Genomic DNA, 18908 nt, shown 5'->3' with positions numbered 1-18908 from the left:
TGCCACCTGGTAGTCAGTGTGTGTCATAGCAACTGGTTGTTCTGCTATTAGGGTTAATTTGCATATTACCCTTTTATTATATAGGATAGCTGAAAAGTAGAAATAGATCAAATGTCTATCTACTGACAAGTGGATAAATAAAATGTGATGTATCCACAGAACAGAATATCATTGGGCCATAAAAAGGAATGAAGTACTGATATGTTACAAATGGATAACCTTGAAAGCATGCTAAATGAAAGAAGCCAGTTATGAAAGACCACTGGTTGTATGATTCCACTAATACCAGATGTTCAGAGTAGGTAACTGCATAAAAACAAAGTATTTTAGTGCTTACCAGAGATGGGGAGGGAGAATGATGAGTGGTTATTAATGGGTACAGAGATTATTTTGGGGGATAATAAAATTATTCTATAATAAGATTTTGGTGATAGATGCACAACTCTAATATGCTTCAAATCACAAAATTTTAAGGTAAACTTATGTTATGTAAATGATATCTCAAAAAATACTAGGTAGAAACAAAAATGATGAATATATGATTACACTATATATACTGCCACTTTATTTTTTCACTTAATACATCTTAAGGTGTTTTTTCCCCTATATCAGAACATACAAAGCTGCCTATGTTTTTGAAGAGCTATGTAATATTCCAAACTATGGCATACTTAATTGTTTCCTATAATTTGGATTTATAGCACAGTTTCCTGAAATTAAAAAGTGCCTTATTCTTGGCCTGTCTATATTCTGCAAATGAACACAATTAGGGGCTAAGAAACAGTTAGAGCTGATACAGCAGAACATTAGGGAAAGGAGGTGAATATGTTTTGTTTCTGTTGATGAGGCTTGGAGTCCTGGGAAGGGGCAGAACAGTAGCCGCCCAGTCACTGCTCCCCAAGCACCTATCCCTGTCTGACCAGCACTTTTCCGGATATTAAAATGGGGCCACTGAGCCTGCCCACAAAATGATGAACTTCAGAGTAAACTCAGTGCATCTCTGTGGCTCATGATTTTGCTTTCTGATTAGATCTGCTTTGCATTTCTTTGTGGAAGTGTCTAGGTCTTTAATATTTTATAGCTTATTTTAATATTTTTGCCTTCTTTCCTATCTCAGTCCTGCGAGTTTATTTTATTCATTGCTGAGTTCTTGAAGGAGGTAATTGTTATTTCTTTTATAAATATTTAGAAATATATTTTGCTGTTGATCTCTGATAAGTCTTTTTATCGGGTTAATCATATTTCTTCTATTTCTTGGTGAATAATTTTTCTAAAAAATTAGGAATGAATGTGGAGTTTTACCTGATGTGTGGGACACCTATCATAATGTGTGTGTGTGTGTGTATATATATATATATATATATATATATATATATATATATATACATTTTTTCCTGTTTTAATCTGTTCTTGTGGTGGATTGCATTAATGCATTTCCTAATCTATTTTCAATCATTCATTTGGCATTCATATCACACACATTTATTTAGTGCCTTCTACACGGCAGATGCTGTTCTGAGCACCAGTGATACAGTAATAAGCAAAACAGATATTATCCTTTAGAAACACTGCTAAATACAATCTGCTAACCTTTCATTTTTTTGCATTTAGATTTTAGAATCTATCTCAAGAAATATTCAAATGTACACACAAAGATCTATGATAAAAGATGATTATTGCAACATTGTTTATAAATGTTAAAACATGTCCATCCATAGGAGAATGTTTTAGTTTCTCAAGAGTATTGAATAACATACAGTAATTCAAAAGGTAGCTCAGAACATACAAATATAAAAAGATTTTAAAAAATTGAGTTGCCAGATTTATATATATGTAGTGTCATGTAATTTTTGGAAAAATGCAAAAAATCCTTCTCTGTGTTTGCATACTTTCTACAGGCATGAAAAATATGGAAGGACATGAAACAACAAACTAGTAACTAGTAACAGTGGATTCCTCTGGAACATAGGATGAAGGGTGGGGACCATGAAGACTGATTTTTTTTAGTGTATAACTTTTATATGGGCTAATTTTATTACTATTATTTTTTTACAACAGGCTGGTATTATTGTTTTAACTACAAAAGGGAAAAAAAGTAATGGTAGTGCTTAAGGACTGGAGGAAGGGTGTACAGGAACATTTTGAACAAGCAACAAACTGGCATTGCTAGTTTTAAGCAGAATGGGATTTTACTGTTTATAAGATGGCTTATGAAGCCAGTCAGAGAAAAGACAAGTATCACATGATCTCACTTATATGTGGAATCTAATGAACAAAATAAACTGATAAACAAAAAAGACCCAGAGACACTGAAGCATGTAACAGACGGAAGTATTTCAGAGGGAAGGAAGGGGGTGGGGTGAGGGAAGAGATTAACCAATGCACTTGCATGCATATATACATAGCCCATAGACATACAATAGTGCAGGGAAGGCCTGGAGATGGGGCCGGAGCAGGCAGGAGGGGGTCAATGGAGGAAAAAAAAGGGACTTCTGTAATACTTTCAATAATAAGGTAATTTTTTTAAAAAAGATGGCTTATATGATATCATTGGAAAAGCAGAAGAAGCAGGTGGTCGGAGAATTTCCATAAGCCATGCCTCTTTTGTGGTCATGATGTTGCCACCATGTTGCCGGAAGCTGCAGAACCAGCAAGCGGGGGACTGGGGAGGGCAGAACCATACAGCTGCTGCCGTGATCTGCCATAATCTGCACCCCACCGCCTGCCTTCCTTTCGAATTCTAGCTGTGCACGAGGGTTTCTGATGGCCAGAACACAAGCCTCATCTGAAACCCCAGCTGCAAAGGAGTTTCTCATCCTCAGTTTTCCAAACACTGCAGGCCAGAGCGATGTCCTGGAAGGAGGCTGGAATAGACATCAAGCAGGTAAGCCACACACAGTATCTGCCCCAAGGAGCAATTGCACATTACTTTTCAGATACAATCAATGGCTATTTTCCCACAAAGGCTGGGAAAATCATTAATTTTGTGTGTGTGTATGTACTAGTACATATGCGTACTAGTATATATATGTACATATATGTATATATATATATAATAAGAAATGAGAAAATAAGCAAGCACAGATAAGAAAAAGTAAACAAAAATTATCTCACCATCCAATGTTAATATTTTTTGTATGACATTTCAAACACCTACACACCCAATCACTGCCCTCCCTTATTAAAAGAATAGGATTATATCACACAAGATCTGTTTTAAATGTGTAGCAGAGCTTTATGCAATGTTTAAAGAGTAAGGTTAATTAAAAATCATAAAATATGTATTGACTTAATAACTTAATTTAAAAACTCATTGAAGTAGCAGATACTGAGTTTAAAAAATTGAAATTAACTTTTAAATCGCTTTCATCAAGTCAAAAATAGTCAAGATCTTATCCTCATTTTTCATGAACTCTAATTTTCTACTCAAGATTTGTTCTTAATTAACTTTTTAAAAAATATTGAAAAGCAACTTTCTTAATTAATATCTTTTCTCCCAAAGTAGTCAAATTCTGTACACTGTCTGGCTTCACAGCAATGAAAAGAACAATCTAGATCAGTCGTTCACATGACCCCTGCAGGCTATCAAACGTCTTAGCACCTTTGCTTCCTTCTTGGTAGAGGGAAGAGCTGGAGCAGTCTCTTTCTCAGGTTCAGATCTTTGGGCCTGAACATTCTTTGAAGACGTTTCCATCTTAGGTAAACGTTTCAGCCAGCAGAACCCTGGCTTTGATTTCCAGGCCTGTGTTTCCAGGACCAGGTGACCTTGAGCTCATTATGAACTGCTGGACTTCTCCTTTTATGAATATGAGCACTGAGAGTAAAAGTAGTTCCCATTTACTTGCTGGAGTTTGATGAGGCTGCCAGCTCCCTTACAGCAAATGTCCTATGTTCATATTATAAGTAATTAAAGTAAGGACAGTAATGTGCTCCAAGAGATAGCTAAACAGGGTTCTTTAATTTTGGTGTACATTTTAATCTTGAGTTGACTCTGTGAGATGTAAAAGCAACAATGACAAAATTTTAAGATGACAAAAGAGCACAGGGATTTAGTTCACATAATGAATGGGTTATATGACCACTCCAAATATAAAGTTTACCTACCAATATACATTACTCTTATCTGTAAATCTAACAATCAGGTGTCTTATAGTCCACATATCTACATATATTTAGAAAGGTTTAGACAAATTAAATGTGCTTATCTCAGGATAGAATTACAAGTGATTTTCTGAATTTTCCAATTTATCAATTAAATTAAACTATTTACCTTTAGTGGGCAGGTGATATTTTTATATCTAGAAAAAAACAAAAAAAAATTTAATTTATGTTTTAATGGAAATTGTTCCATATATTCTAAGGCTACAGAATATACCTGCTAAATTATTATTATTATTATTTTTTTAAAATATATTTCATTGATTTTTTACAGAGAGGAAGGGAGAGAGATAGAGAGTTAGAAACATCGATGAGAAAGAAACATCGATCAGCTGCCTCCTGCACATCTCCTACTGGGGATATGCCCGCAATCCAGGCACATGCCCCTGACCGGAATCGAACCTGGGACCCTTCAGTCCGCAGGCCGACGCTCTATCCACTGAGCCAAACCGGTTTCGGCAAAATTATTTTTTTTCTGAAAGAGAGAGAGAGAGAGGGGGAGAGAGAGAGCGAGCGCCAATGAGAGAGGTCCAAGATCCTTTCAGCCATTCATGACCCTAAGGTCTTACATGTCAGGTGACCTTAACCTTCTCACTTAGGTTTAGATTTATCTTTAGAACTCAATGTTATCCTTCTCTAAAAACTCATTTGTCTTACTCAAGTTATATTTTCCAATCTTTTACTAGATGAAGAACTTAATTCATTCACTCTCCCTCATTTTTACTCAGTTATCATTTAACCCCATCCTGTTTTGCACGTGTAGTGGTGGGTAGAGGGTGACTGTCCAGATGAAGCTTTCTGCAATTTTAATAGACTCTTGTTTCTCACGATCTCCATTCCTGCCCCTAATCCACTTTGCAATCTCCTCCCCATTGTGTTCTGAAGCACAGCTCTGATTTGCACTCTTTTTGCTCAATAATCACAAGTTTATCCCTAGTTTAGGGGGAAAAAAACACCGAAAAATTTTCCAAATTCTTGAGATAGATTTTTCAAGGCCTTGCTTATCTGTGCCCCAACCCACCTTTCCAGCCTATTCTATTTTCCTTTCACAGTCCCTCTTTACCTCCATTCAGGCCAGTTCCTTGGCCTGCCCTTCTCCGTCATCTCCACATATCCGTATCCTCATCATTTGGAACTCAGCTTAACCCCAAAGAAAGCTGTCCCCAATTCCCTTCCCTGAAAAACTTACACTTCCTCTCAGCTCACCTAACACTCCATCATTTCTTCTTTTGGGCACTTGCTACCTTCCACTGGGTATGTGGTTATGTGTGCTCTCTGGGAGCCCAACCATAAACACCCTGTCTCTGATTTGACTTGGTATTTTCCATTGTAGGCTTGTAATAAACGTATTATTGAAGAATTGGATCCAACATTGTTTCTGGGGTAGTTCCCACCAGGGTAGCTATAATGGTGGATGCCTATTGAGCTTTTTTGGGGAAAAAAAATAGCTTCCCCAGGCCACAGTATTTAGTGCACAAGGGCTACAATTTATTAACTGGTCCTCCATCAGACTGTTATTTTCTTGATGATGAGTTGCCCATATTTAACCCTTCACTGTCTTCTGGGGAGATTGTGAGTTCTTTCTTGAGACTAGTCCCTAAATCCACATGGATGTCCCTGGAACCAGAAAATGGTAAAGTAGTTTATCATGGCTTTTGAAATTGCAGGCAATGGATAAATTTTAAACTTCTTATCCCATTTGGCCCATTTTTTCTGCTTTGTCTTTTGTCCCTCTTATTTATTTGTTTATACTTTTCTTTCTCATACAAGTTGGCTCTCGGCTATTTTTTAGAGTGATCCCGTTGAGGTAGCTGCCAACTTCTATTAACAACAACTGTGAATGCCCGAGGAGCTGGGTGGGAGTTTGTGAAAAAGAGGCAGGGGAGGCTTAATTTTTTTTTTTTTTCATTCTGAGGAAGAGGTGTTTTATCAAGACTAGTGGAAGGCCAGATTGCTCTCCCAGAATAATGTAAGCCATTCACCCTCACCCTGTATATATACCCTGAGTCCATGAAGGAAACCCAAAGATGACCATGAAATGACTATCATTACATTTCTTTACTCAGCAGCATGAAGTCTCAAAATAGAAGAAAAATTCAAATTGGAAACATAGAAAGTAACATTTCTTGAACTCAAGTTAGGTTTATAATCTGAGATTTGGACCCATTACACATAGTATTACATATTCACTCTTACATGATTTTTTTTGTTTGTTTGTTTTGTTATCCTGGGTCTGTTAAATTCTGGTGACCCTAATCAAGTTGAATTTATAGACTGAAGAGCTATAATAAGTCTCTGGATAATGGTGACTTCACCAGAGATGTGCTAACCCGCCCCCGCCCCCTGCCCCAGGCCTTTACCTCCCTATTGTCAGTGTCCATGGGTTATGCGCATAGGCATACAAGTTCTTTGGTTGATCTCTTCCTACCTACCCACCCTCCCCTGCATTCCCTCTGGGGTTGGACAATCTTGAATACCTTTCCTTAATAAGCCTTTGATCTTATCACCATGGCTCTTTAAATTACAATAGGATGTGTGAGAAAACATGATACATAACTGTACCATCTTAATTACATACAAATAAAAGCTTAGTTGTGTAGATACACAGGACTTAGAAGGACAGGTCAGACTGTAAACTACTTGTGATTATGGATGGCTTTGTTCTTTGCTTGTGTTTTTCAGTTTCCTATATATGCACATGTTAACTTTAAAAAAAATAAATGTTACTTTAAAAGCCTGAAAAGAAAAAATTACAATAGGAAATGTTAGTGAAAGAGGAGAGAAGAGCATTAATGTGGGCATGGTGACATAGTATAGAGATGGTTTTCTGTGATTATACATGTGGCAAATTTCTAAGATATACTTGTAAATATTTTTATAATTACAAATTTCAAGGGAATTATCCTATGATTATTTTAGAAAAACAATATTTTAAATTTTTGTGGAACAAATATATGTAACTACTTCCAAATTGCTTTCACAAAATTAACACTGGATATGCAGCCAAATACTTCATGTAAATGTAAGTAAATCAGAAAACAAAGAGAAAAACATACAAAAGAAAATTCAGCAATATATTAGTATTTCTTTTATCACTAAGTTTCAGTAGAAACTGGAAACTCTAAGAATGGCGCAATGGGTTTCATATACCCCTCGTTCTAAAGAGACATGGACCACTTAAGCGGGATGCATCACGAGATGGGTAAATTTGTTAGCACTGTTAACCCAGGATGAGCTCCCACGAGAAGGGCATAGGGGATTGAGTTGCTTCTTCTTCACCTTGGCCAAGTGAGACATGGGGTATCAGAAGATCTACTTAGAGGACTTGCCATTTGTTCCCTGGAGTTTGATGAACTCGGAACTAAGGTCTGATGCCTTCCGGGAGAAATCCTAAGGTCAGAGAATGACCAGGGATGCAGGGAGGGCAAAGTGTTTCTCATGGACTAGATGTTGACCCCATTGAGAGCAGCAGCCTGGGATTATATTAAAATGGACTTTGTCAGAAGATCATATGAAGGGACAATATGATCCCAACCTGGATGTGCAGTGTTGACAGTCCAGGGGCTGAGGGAATGAATGTTAGAAGCATGTTAGAGGATAGGCATTGAGGGTGTGAAAGGAAACTATAGTCAGAGATGCCCAGAGGTGGATCTCTGAGGACTTTGCAAAAGATCCCCATGAGAGAAACAGTCATTTCCAAAGGGCCATTTCCCGAGGGCACTAACACCAGATTACAGGTGAGTCAGTCAAGAAAAACCTTCCCTGCCCCTTTACCTCTCATCACCTTCCACCCTCAGCCAAGTCCACGGAGGCCTCCTATGTCACTTAGGAAATTGTGGAGGATGCAAGGGGAGAATGTGAGCTGTCATCCCTTTCCCACTGTGCAATCTTTGGTCTAAACAAGCATTACTGCTCATATGGGAAAAGGTATACGTTGGCTAAGAATTTGGAGTCTTAATATGACACCTGACTGGAGCTGTATGATTCTTAGACCAAAATGGACTTTTTATTACCTGGAGAGGCTATTCCTTTATTACTTGAGTCACCAGAAAAAAACTTGAGAAGTCTGTGAAATTTCATTCCAGGGGCAAAATCATAGAGTGGATTTGTGGAAGAAAAACCGAAAAAAGCATGGTTGGTTTCTGCTTGCTGTTACAATAACAATTACTGGAGCTAACAACCACTCACAGAAACCAGTGCATGTTGGTTTCTTTCTTTGTAGTCTTTTTTTTTCTTTGCATACATACATTCTGTAAAAACAAAATTGGGATCATATTATATTGGTTGCAGTGCATGTTTCCCATCTACTTTTCCTAATGTTTTACTGAAGCCTTTAAAAAATTCAGACAATCAAGCAATATCCTCTAAAAAATAAATTGGGTTGAACGTGGATGAGGTAAGGCCGTTAAAAGCTATTAATTTTCTGCAAAGGTCAGGGCAGTGGTGTAACTGTAGAATGACTGTCACTAAGGACTGTTAACAGGGCTTTGCAAGCCAGTTAGTTTTGCTTGCTGCATTGTTGATAGGAGGGAGGCACTGCAGCATATGAGCGCTTCACACTCCATTTCAGTCCTATGTACAACTCCGAGTATGGGAGTCCCTGGGCTGTCCACTTCACCACCAGTCATCAGTCTCTGCTGAAGTGTCAGAGACACCTGGTGATTGCAGCAAGACAATCACCTTGGCACTATTTCATTAATTATGGCTTCCCCCCAGCTGGCGTTTTTATTTCTGGAATGTTTTGTTTTCCTTGTGTAGACTTCATGCGCCTTTTCCTTTTGGTCTTGTCTTATGCTATTGCCTAATGAACACTGAAAAATAATTTAAAAATGGATTGGATGCACTTAGTTAGGATTCATCTACAAAGACTGACAAGGCCACACAAGTATGTTTCAGCCTTGTGTCTTGCAAAGATAGTATGCTCCAAAGAGTTAAATTTTCCGGCATCTCCTCCTATCAGGGGCATGTGGGCAAAGGATTCATGACACTTTGTAAATGTGATGACAGATATTAAAAATATTCATAATCAGAAGGGATCACCCCTTTTAACTGAGGTGTTACTGAGAAATATGGGCAAAGTCGCTTCTTTTTTACTATCAGTTTCAAGTTGACAGCCTATGATAAGCTTGTTTTATTTGGTTTCCACATTTTTTTATTTTTTTTTTACATTAAAGCACTTTCTTCTGTCAGGTAAAAATATATTTTAAGACTTTAGAATGGAATACAAAAGGGTAGGCTTTTAAAAAGAATAGCTGCAATAGAAGCAGTTTACATAGAAAAACCTAAGTTGTGAACATTTTGGAACACCTTTCAGTAAAGCTGGGGAAAATGAAAAATATCACAAATAAAGAAATGAAGAGTAACACAAATAAAGAAAGATGTCATAAGCTTAGCCAGTATGTAGGAAGCCATAAATGGGGTTCCCTTCTTTTAATGAACTAGATAAGAAAATTATACTTAATAGCTGAATGTTATCTTCTCTCTGATAGATAATTAGCTATCATAATTCTTGACCTGCCTGTTTGGTAATTATAAGATGGCATTCCAGATATCTAATCAATCATTGCCATCCTTGTGTGGCGCTGCGTGAGAACCCTTAAGGCAATGACATCACAAATGAATTTATTTTGAAAGAAGAATCAGACAAGGATTTGAAAACAATAAGCTTCTTTAAAGCTCCTTACTAATAAACCAAGACAGACTCCATTTGCAGCAGGAACACTGTTTGGCAAGCTCTGAAAGCAAGAGGCTTCCCACACAGCCATAATTGAGCTAAGATGTGACCTCCAGATTCTCGTTAGAACCCATGCAGAAAGAGGCACCTGCCTGTTTGTCTGGATGACAAATGATGCTAAGCTCTACTTAAGTCATTGCTTATTTAAGGAGTTGAAATTCTGTATTTCTTTTCAAACCCCAGCTGTCAGGAGGACCATTTATCTTCATAAGGATTTAGCGAATGCTAATCCCTCAATCCCAGGTCCCTGAGAATTACGTTGAGATTAGCTGCTTATTCTGCCAGTTTAACTTTTCGCGAGGAAGTATAAACATCACTTAAGAAGTTTCTTAGACTAGTTTGGATTTTAGAGGTGAAGGTCTGTTTCATTCTTTGCTAGCCTCCTTCACCTCTAGCGCCTTCAATCTCAGTAAGTTACATCCATCTATTCAAGTCAGACATCAGAGAGCTTGCTTCCATAGTTTTCTTACCCCCACCAAACACATCTAATCAAGTCCTGCTACTCTACCTCTTAAATACCGGTACTCTTGACTCATCTGCTTTTTGTCCTTAAAAATTGCCACTCTCCTGGCACAAGTTACCATCCTTTCTAGAAAATCTTGCTTCCCTGCTATGTCTTTTTTCTTCTCCAGACGAGTCCACACAGAACAACAGAGGCTCCCCATTTTCTTCGGGACAAAGGCCAGGGAAATTTACATCTCTCTAAGACCCTCCACCTTTCACACAAGCTGGGATCTCCATTGTCTCTCCAGAATCCTTGTCCTTTTCTTCTCTTTCACATCCCCTCTCCTAAGGACTTCATGCATGCTCTTTGCTCATCCTGGAATACTCTCACCCCTCACTTTCCTTCATGTCTACTCTTCATCTTTACCTCCTTCCTTAGTCAGTCCTTCTTTGTACTTGTGGGTACTCTCACAGCATCCCATAATTTCCCTCTGGAAACAACTATCACATTTTAATGTATTTGTTCAATATCTTGTCTCCACTAGGCTGCAAGGTTCATGGTTCTATTTGTCTTATTCACAGTTGCAACTCCAGTGCGTAGCAGAGGGTCTGGTACCTGCTTAGTGCTCAAATACATGAAAGAAGTTAAACATGAAGCTGTGAGGGTCTATCTACACAAGAAATATGTATGAGAGGTGACAATGCTGAGCAAATTGGCTATTTTGCACTAGAAGATTATGCAGTTTTATTACAGAAGTCAAGCAGAAAAACCATAAAATGTAGAAAAATAAAGATAATAAAATTGCTCCAAATCCTCTCTTCAAAATAAATAAAAACTGTAGTTCCTTTTTTTTGTATAAAACTTTCTTATGTTTATTCTACACACATATAGATGTGGATATAGGTTGATAATCTAATTTTTTTTCACTTAGCATATCATTAAACCATTTCTTTACCATTAAATATTCTTTCAAACATTATTTTCATGCTCATGTTTCATGTTTCATAATTGATGCCTGCATTTTTTAATATATGCTTTTTATTAATTTTTAAAGAGAAAGGGAGGGAGAGGGATAGAGAGATAGAAACATTGATGAGAGAGAAACATCACTGATTGGCTGCCTTCTGCATGCCCCCTAATGGGAATGGAGCCTGAAATCTCGGCATGTACCCTAACCAGGAATCGAACTTTGACCTCTTGGTTCCTGCTTGGAAGCTCAATTGCTGAGCCATACTGGCCAGCTGATGCCTGCATTCTTGAGTGTTATAGAAATTTTAGATTGCTCCCATTTTTATTCTTTATTTGTACCTTAAGTATTTGTTTATTAATGTCATATCATGGCTGTGCCCTCAGCGCTGGGATAGGATGTTCAGCAGCAGATGGTGAAGAGCATGGACTCTGCAACTAGATTCCAGGCTTGGATCATGACTGCCACTGTCAACCGTGTGACTTTAACACGTTCAGTGCTGGCTGTTTTCATTTCCTCATCTATAAAACATAACATAATTGACTCCAACTATTTCAGGCATTCTGTAAATCTCACTCAAGCAATTTCATAGACTTTTCCCCCTACTCTTCTTCAACCCTCCCTTCCAATACAATTTACAATCTGTGTTCTATTGACTCTACAGTACTAATATTTTAACACTATTGTTCAAGAATCATCATTTTGGTTTAAATCTGTAGCCACTTAGCTGAATCTTCAAGGCTTCCCATGTCTATGCTCCCATTCTACCTCTTCAGACTTGGTCTTTATTCCCTTCTTGCTCTACCTTGGCTCTTGTTATTGTCTTGGCTTGACATGCTCTTCAACAGAATGGTGATTACCAAAGGGGACGGGGAATGGAGGAGGTAGAAGAAGGTAAAGGGGGGATAAATGATGATGGAAGAGACTGGACTTGAGTGGTGAAAACACACACACACACACACACACACACATACACAACTGCTAGGAAGCTCAGTGTTCTTAATTCCCTTCCGTTTAAGTTTCCTTTTCCTTCCTCTGCAGGCTTGTAACAACTTATCAATCATTCTCTTTGATCACTTAGGTTTTTGTCAGTCATGCTTTGGTTATTTGTGATTTCCAGGAGTCAGCATGGAGTGACAGGCACACCATCTGTGTCTGATCAGGCTTGGCACTTGCTACAGAGCCATACCTTTGTTCGCATGCCATCAATGAATGCCACATTAATGCATGGATTCCAGTGTTTGGGGACTGGATCCTACTGTACTAGAGAAGAGAATGAACTTTTCCTGCCCACACTGTTCAACTCATGTAGCTGTGATGAGCATAATGCAATTATATATGCAAAATGCTTTTATTGAATTTAATTCTGCTTTATGTGGAGTTATCTTTTTTACACTCACTCTTTTTTCAAATACTCTTCACCAATGTGTTAAAAAAACAGTATTTTTCAAAAGAATTGCTAGCAGTGGCTTTCCTTTCTCCATCTTCACATAGAGCATTTTCCTTGTAAATAGGTGCAGAGGCAATTTCCATGGCTCTGCTCATTTCTCTTTTACTATCACATTTGTCACTGTCTGTCCGCATTGTGCAATATCTATCTGTCGGTAAAAGATGAGCGTGAGGACAGATTCATGAGCAAGGGGGTTCATTTGTATTGAAGAACGTTAGGCCCATGCAGTTGAAGGCTGGTTTCCCAGAGTTTTGGTTGTCACCAGCTGTAGAACTTGAAGGTCAGGGAGCAGACAGCAAGGGAAATTGACAATGCCTTTTGCCTTAACTCATGCCTTAGTTTCATGAGGCAAAGCCAGGATCAATTTCCCTCAATCCAGCATTGCCATCGGTATCTCAGTCCACCTGCTTCATTAGGGCAGGCACCACCAGATTCTGGCAGAGGGCCATCCAACAGTCTTAATTATAAGTGTTACCTGTTTCAGTGGGAAATGGGAGGAGTCTATCTCAGGTGTTGCTAGGCAGATGTCTTTGTCAACTGGACATTATGGAGGACAATTAGAAAGTTTTCATTTTTTTTACAATTGAAAGTTTGGGGATTAGCAGTGTAGTCCATTATGTCACAATGGCAGCTCAGAGTCCTGTTTAAATGCCAAAGTCAGAGCAGCAGCCTGTGAAACTCCCTGTACAGATGGCATTCCACTTACTCCATGGCATTTGGAAAAATATCCAAATAATTTCCACATGGTGTAGCTTTGATCGCATGACAATGAGCCTTGTCAGTTGCATCGGGGAGGGGGAGTTCCCTTTCAGTTTGGCATCAGATAGCAAAAGCCAGAAGGAGACATAGAGGAGAGGGAGAAAGGTTCGCTCAGAAGCTTAGATCAAGTTCACCAGGCTTTCGGTGGCTTTGCTGTTGGATGTCAAAGGATTAACACAGAAGTTGGGATTTTTCTGAGAACTCAAAGACCTCCTGGGAGCTATGCCTCTTTTTTTCTCAAAAAAGGAAAAAAAAAACATTTTTCTACACAAAAAGAATGAAGAAAAAAGTGCACATTACTTTTAGAATTCAGGAGTCTGGATTTACTTTCTCTTAATCATCATCAGCCCTAAACCTTGCTTCTTGCTGCACTTGTTAGTGTCATAAAACATACATAATTTCTCATGGCATAAATATTTCTCAAATATTAGCATATGGACTAACTAATGGTACTGAGTTAAGACTTTTTAAATCAAGCAATCAAGAGAAACGGGTTTTGACATTATTGCTTTATAATGAGGGTTTGAAACTAGTAATTTAATCATTAACTGCTTCAAGATTGTAAAGCAATCAGAAAGCATAAACTGCTGTGAAAAGGCTTTGGAAGTAACACAGTGAGGTCAGACAGTGCCTTTTAAGTACATCATAAAGAAGGCAAATGTATGGATGGGCTTGGAATTTTCCTTTTAATAAGGGAAGAACTTTGGAAACTCTTAAAGAACTTCTTCAATATAGAGTTTTGTTGTCTCCTCCACTCCCCACCCACCATGCTATTGAAACCAGTGAACAATGGTGGGTGGGGTGGCATGAGCCTCAGGGGGCCTTTCCTGCCACCATACACCCTGGGCAAAGGCACCTGGCTCCTCCAGATGCTGGGCTTATTCTTTGGATGTGATTTGCAAATCCTGTTTGGCCACGATTGATTTAAGATTCTTTGCTGGTACCTCCTGTTTTCATCTGGGTTTCCCTGAGTATGGCCAATGTTCATCCAAGTTTACTGAGTGCCTTCTACCCCCATCATCCTTTGCAGCATTAACAAAAGTGAAGATTCCAAGTTTTCCCCCAAGACCCACAAAATTAGGACCTCTGTCAATGAGACCCAGGAACCAGCATTACCAATTTCTTTGGAAAGATTTAAAAAGCCCAGGAAAGTAAAATAATTTACTAAATACACATATACACCACATACACTCTCTGTTAGAACTAGCAGACATAATTTTATCATTTTCGTTTTGAAGTTTTCATAAAAGACCACATTGCAGATACAATTTAAGCTCCTTTTATTTCTCTCTCTATACTCATCTCCTGTCCCTTCTTAGCTGTAATCACAGTCAGGAATATGGTGAATATTACTTGAGTCTGAGTGTTACTGTGTAGATTATATTTTCCATATGGGAATTCCTTCTTAGAATTTCTTGGAAAATTTAAAGATTTTTTTTTTTAAATCACAAAATCTTAAATCTTAAAAAAAAATCAGAAAAATTAGGAAAACGGGAAAATCGAGTTCTCTTGCAGGAATGAAAGTTTAGTGATCAGAACAGTGATGTTACTGGTTGGAAGGAATCAGTTCACATCAAGCTGAAGGCAGAAAACACTGGCAGGTGGAGTTGAAGTTTACAACTGGTGGTCCCTCATGAACCAGGAAAGGAGTGTGTAGGAGAGACATGGTCACTGTTTAACGAGTCTTTCTCGGGACTGTCGTCATATTATGAGTGTGTGCTCCTGGTTCTGTCTGCTGCTAAGGGTGAGCCATTCTTGCAGATAAAAGAAATACTTACGTTTATATGCATAATATACTTTAGACAAATCTTAAGAGTGGTGTTCCAAGAAATAACAAGTTTTGGAAGCAGAATCAGTCCTTTAATTGTCAATTTTGGCACTCAATTCTGTGCTTTAACCTTGCCAGGAGATGTAAACATTACATTATTTGAATCCTGCCCAATAATATGATCGCTGACATTTTCCAATGTTTGAATATTTGTCATAAATTACAGTTCATTGTAAAGCTGATGAAATATTTTCCATGGAAACAAAGGAAATTCGCTTACATTTAGCACCATGTACCCTAATACCGGGGTGGAGTTGGGTATTTCCCTTCCCCAAGTCAATGGGGCTCTAATAACCCTCTAGTCTAGGAGGTTAGGCTATGGTCAACCAGCTTCTCCTGGGGGCAGGCTTTATTGAGAAGACCCCAATGTTCAGCTGGATTTCAAAATGGTTTCCAGTCCCCTTCCCTTGCTGGAAGCTGAGGGGATTTTTCTCCCATATTTCTGCATCTTCACTGTGAAAACTGGCTCACACTCCTCGAGGTCAATCTCACAATGTTCTGGGAGGTTGCCTAAGATTGGGTTCCCCCATGACTTGTATGCACTGAGCCTCCAGCAATTCATCAATTGCAGTTCAAGGTTTTCTCCTGGAAGCTGGTCCCTCCCCTCCCCCCGGCAGCTCCCCTCATTGAACATCTCTGCTCTGATAAGCCACAACTCCCTGTAGGTGCCTGTTTGTCTCTCCTACTGGGGGCTGCATGTCTTCCCCTCACTTATGCATCCAAGAAAAGTTGTTGATTTTCCAGTGTGTTCGGCTTTTTACTTGTTTGGATAAAATAGCGCCTCCTATGCTCCTCAGGTGGGAAACCGGAAACCTAGCCTGCCTAGTCCTCCGTTGGCGGACTTTGGTTTTTAATTTTCCATTTTAAGAATCAGCATCCTCCTGTAGGTCTCCTATATGATGCTTAGGTACATAAAACTAGAAGTAGTATCTCTGGCTTATAAAATATCATGTTGTCAACTCTATTAGATTTTACCAAACTGTATTCAAAGGTTGAACTGAATTCCACTCTTATGAGCAGTACTTGAGTGCAAGCTCCCCATTTTTTTCAGCAACACCTGATATCATTGGATTTTTATGTGAAATGGCATCTCATTGCTGTTTAATGTTATGGCATTATAATCATTTAAAAAATGAAAACATTAAGGCAAAACTAAGCTTAATAACTTAAAGTTACAAACCTAGTAGAGATTCTTGGATCATAAAAGGGAAAGGTCACAGAAATAAAACCTTTCCCTTTTGATAGTTCTCTCCAAGTTTAATTTTACAGTTGCATTGTAACAGTGGGGAATTGTAACCCACCCCACCATTCTTTTGACATTGTTTCTGTAAATGCTCATTCTGACTAATATGTAGCTTGTAGATAAACAGCATGTTTGTATAACAATTCTAGGAACTAACTTCATAAGGTACAGACTCAAAACTTCAGTCATCCCAGCTCTGGGAGAATTGCTGATATTCAAACGTAAAACCAGGATGGCATACACCAGAACGTCAATTGACCAGTTTCAAGATCCTTATCAAAATGGACTGTGCTGGCCTGAATATAGAGAGCTTTTCAATTCTCTCACCTTAATCTCTTTGTTCTGCTTTCCTTCTCCCTCCTTATAAAAATCTCTGCCTGCATTGAGATTTTGAGATGGGCTTTGCAACAAGAGTCTCCCATCTTCTCAGGTGGCTGACACTTGAATAAACCTCTTTTCTTTTTTGCCAGCACCTGCCTAACAAGTTTGGTTTTTGTGGAGGCAGGCAGCTAAACCTTGGCTTTTGTTACAGTATTCAGCAAAATAAGAAAAGACAGTTGACCAAAAATAATCTCATTTTTAGAAAATTTCAATTCACAGTAGACTTTTGAGACTATGAAAGTAGTACCATTTTTTTTTTTAAAGCTGCTGGGTCATGTAAAAGGGTTGGATAGTACATCCAATTTACCACCAGGTAATTGCTTGGTGGGTAAACAACCTATTTGGTATTCAGTTTTCTCACCTGTATTATGAAGGAGTGGACCAAAGAATTTTATTTCTCATTTTTAAAATAAAATTTTAGGTTTTCATCCAATTTGTGAGACATAAGGGCTGAGCAACTTTGATTAAAAGGTGGAGGAGCCCTGCTTAGCCTTCCCCTCTTTCCCCATGCCATTGATTCAACCTCTGTGGAAGTTTCCAAAGACTCAGTGAAACACAATTTAAAAATTACCAGACAGAATGGTCTCCTAAACCTATTCCCAGTACTAATAGTCAGCAAAAGTGCATATAGGTATTCTCAAAAATGGTCCCATTGTTGTTAAATACAAATATTCCATCAACTTCTGACTGCTTTTACCATCCTCTTGTTATGCCATGAATCAATTTTGCAGCCTTTACATACCTGATACATTTAACAAAACTGACAAAGCCAGTATTTGTCCTATTGTTAGTTTTGTATTCACATTGGTAAAACCTTGGGGCAGATGTCCTGCATTAATTGACCCATAAGAGGTGCATTTTAATATACAAGAGGTCATACTCAATATTTAAACATTGGGTACCACTTCTTTACCAAAATGGTTATAGCTATAATGACTAACCCCAAAATGTAGTACATGGAATTACAGAGGACTTTTTAGTACCGCATATGATGATTGGTTTCTAGTCTTTTTGTGCAAACTAAATGGCTTCTCCGCCAACTTTTCATTAAGAAGTAAAATCAAAATGGATTCAAGGAAGCCAATTAGAATATATTTGCTTTTTTTTTGGGGGGGGGCAATTTTCTTTTAGCTTATACTATCTTTCCTCATGAGAATAAAACAGTTTACATTTTACATTAGAGAGAGAGCTTTTGCATTTTTAATATTCAGTTCCCAGCAAAGTGTTCCTCAATGCAGTAGAAAGCTTAAAATAATTAGTCCCTTGGATTTTATAAGCATTTATGTGATTAAACCCAGTGATCAACATGCAAGTGCATGTATTTATTAACTGGTATCTGAAGTATTATGGGACAGGAAAGAATATATGTGGATGTAATAGAAAAAAAGTAACCTGGGATTTAAGACTAAGCAACCTGATGAATAATTTATTGCCTTTGGGTTATTTTATTTATTTATTTTTAAATTAATTAAACCAAAAAAAAAAAAAAAAAGAAGTTAAGCCACTGAACTATTTCCCTTGGGTAAGGGAAAGAACACAGTCAAAGACATTAATATTACATAGAAGAATTGGACCTCAGCTAGAAGTGCTGTGAGTTTTCTAAACCAAAGCTCAAGTGTTCATTTAGTGATGATGGTGAACTCTCAGGCTGGGGAACTGGATACAGATTGATGCTGTATGAATCTTCCTGTGTTTATTGGCAAACAAGAGACAGTAAAATAATGAGAAACAATAAGAGTTGCTTTCCCCAGAAATTTAAATATTCTCTAATTGGCTATTTTAGGTGTCAAAGGTGGCCCTCACACAGGAAAAATAACCAAGAAAACAGAAAAGAAATGGAGAAAACAATACATTGATCAGAGAAAAGATTAAAGAAGAAAATAAAATTGTCAGTTCATACAGGGAAAAAAAGTAGAGAGAACACTATTTAGGAGATGAATTTG

Source organism: Myotis myotis, unplaced genomic scaffold (genome assembly GCF_014108235.1).
Source record: "Myotis myotis isolate mMyoMyo1 unplaced genomic scaffold, mMyoMyo1.p scaffold_m19_p_8, whole genome shotgun sequence".
Taxonomy (NCBI): domain Eukaryota; kingdom Metazoa; phylum Chordata; class Mammalia; order Chiroptera; family Vespertilionidae; genus Myotis; species Myotis myotis.
Note: the sequence above shows the minus strand (reverse complement) of the source record.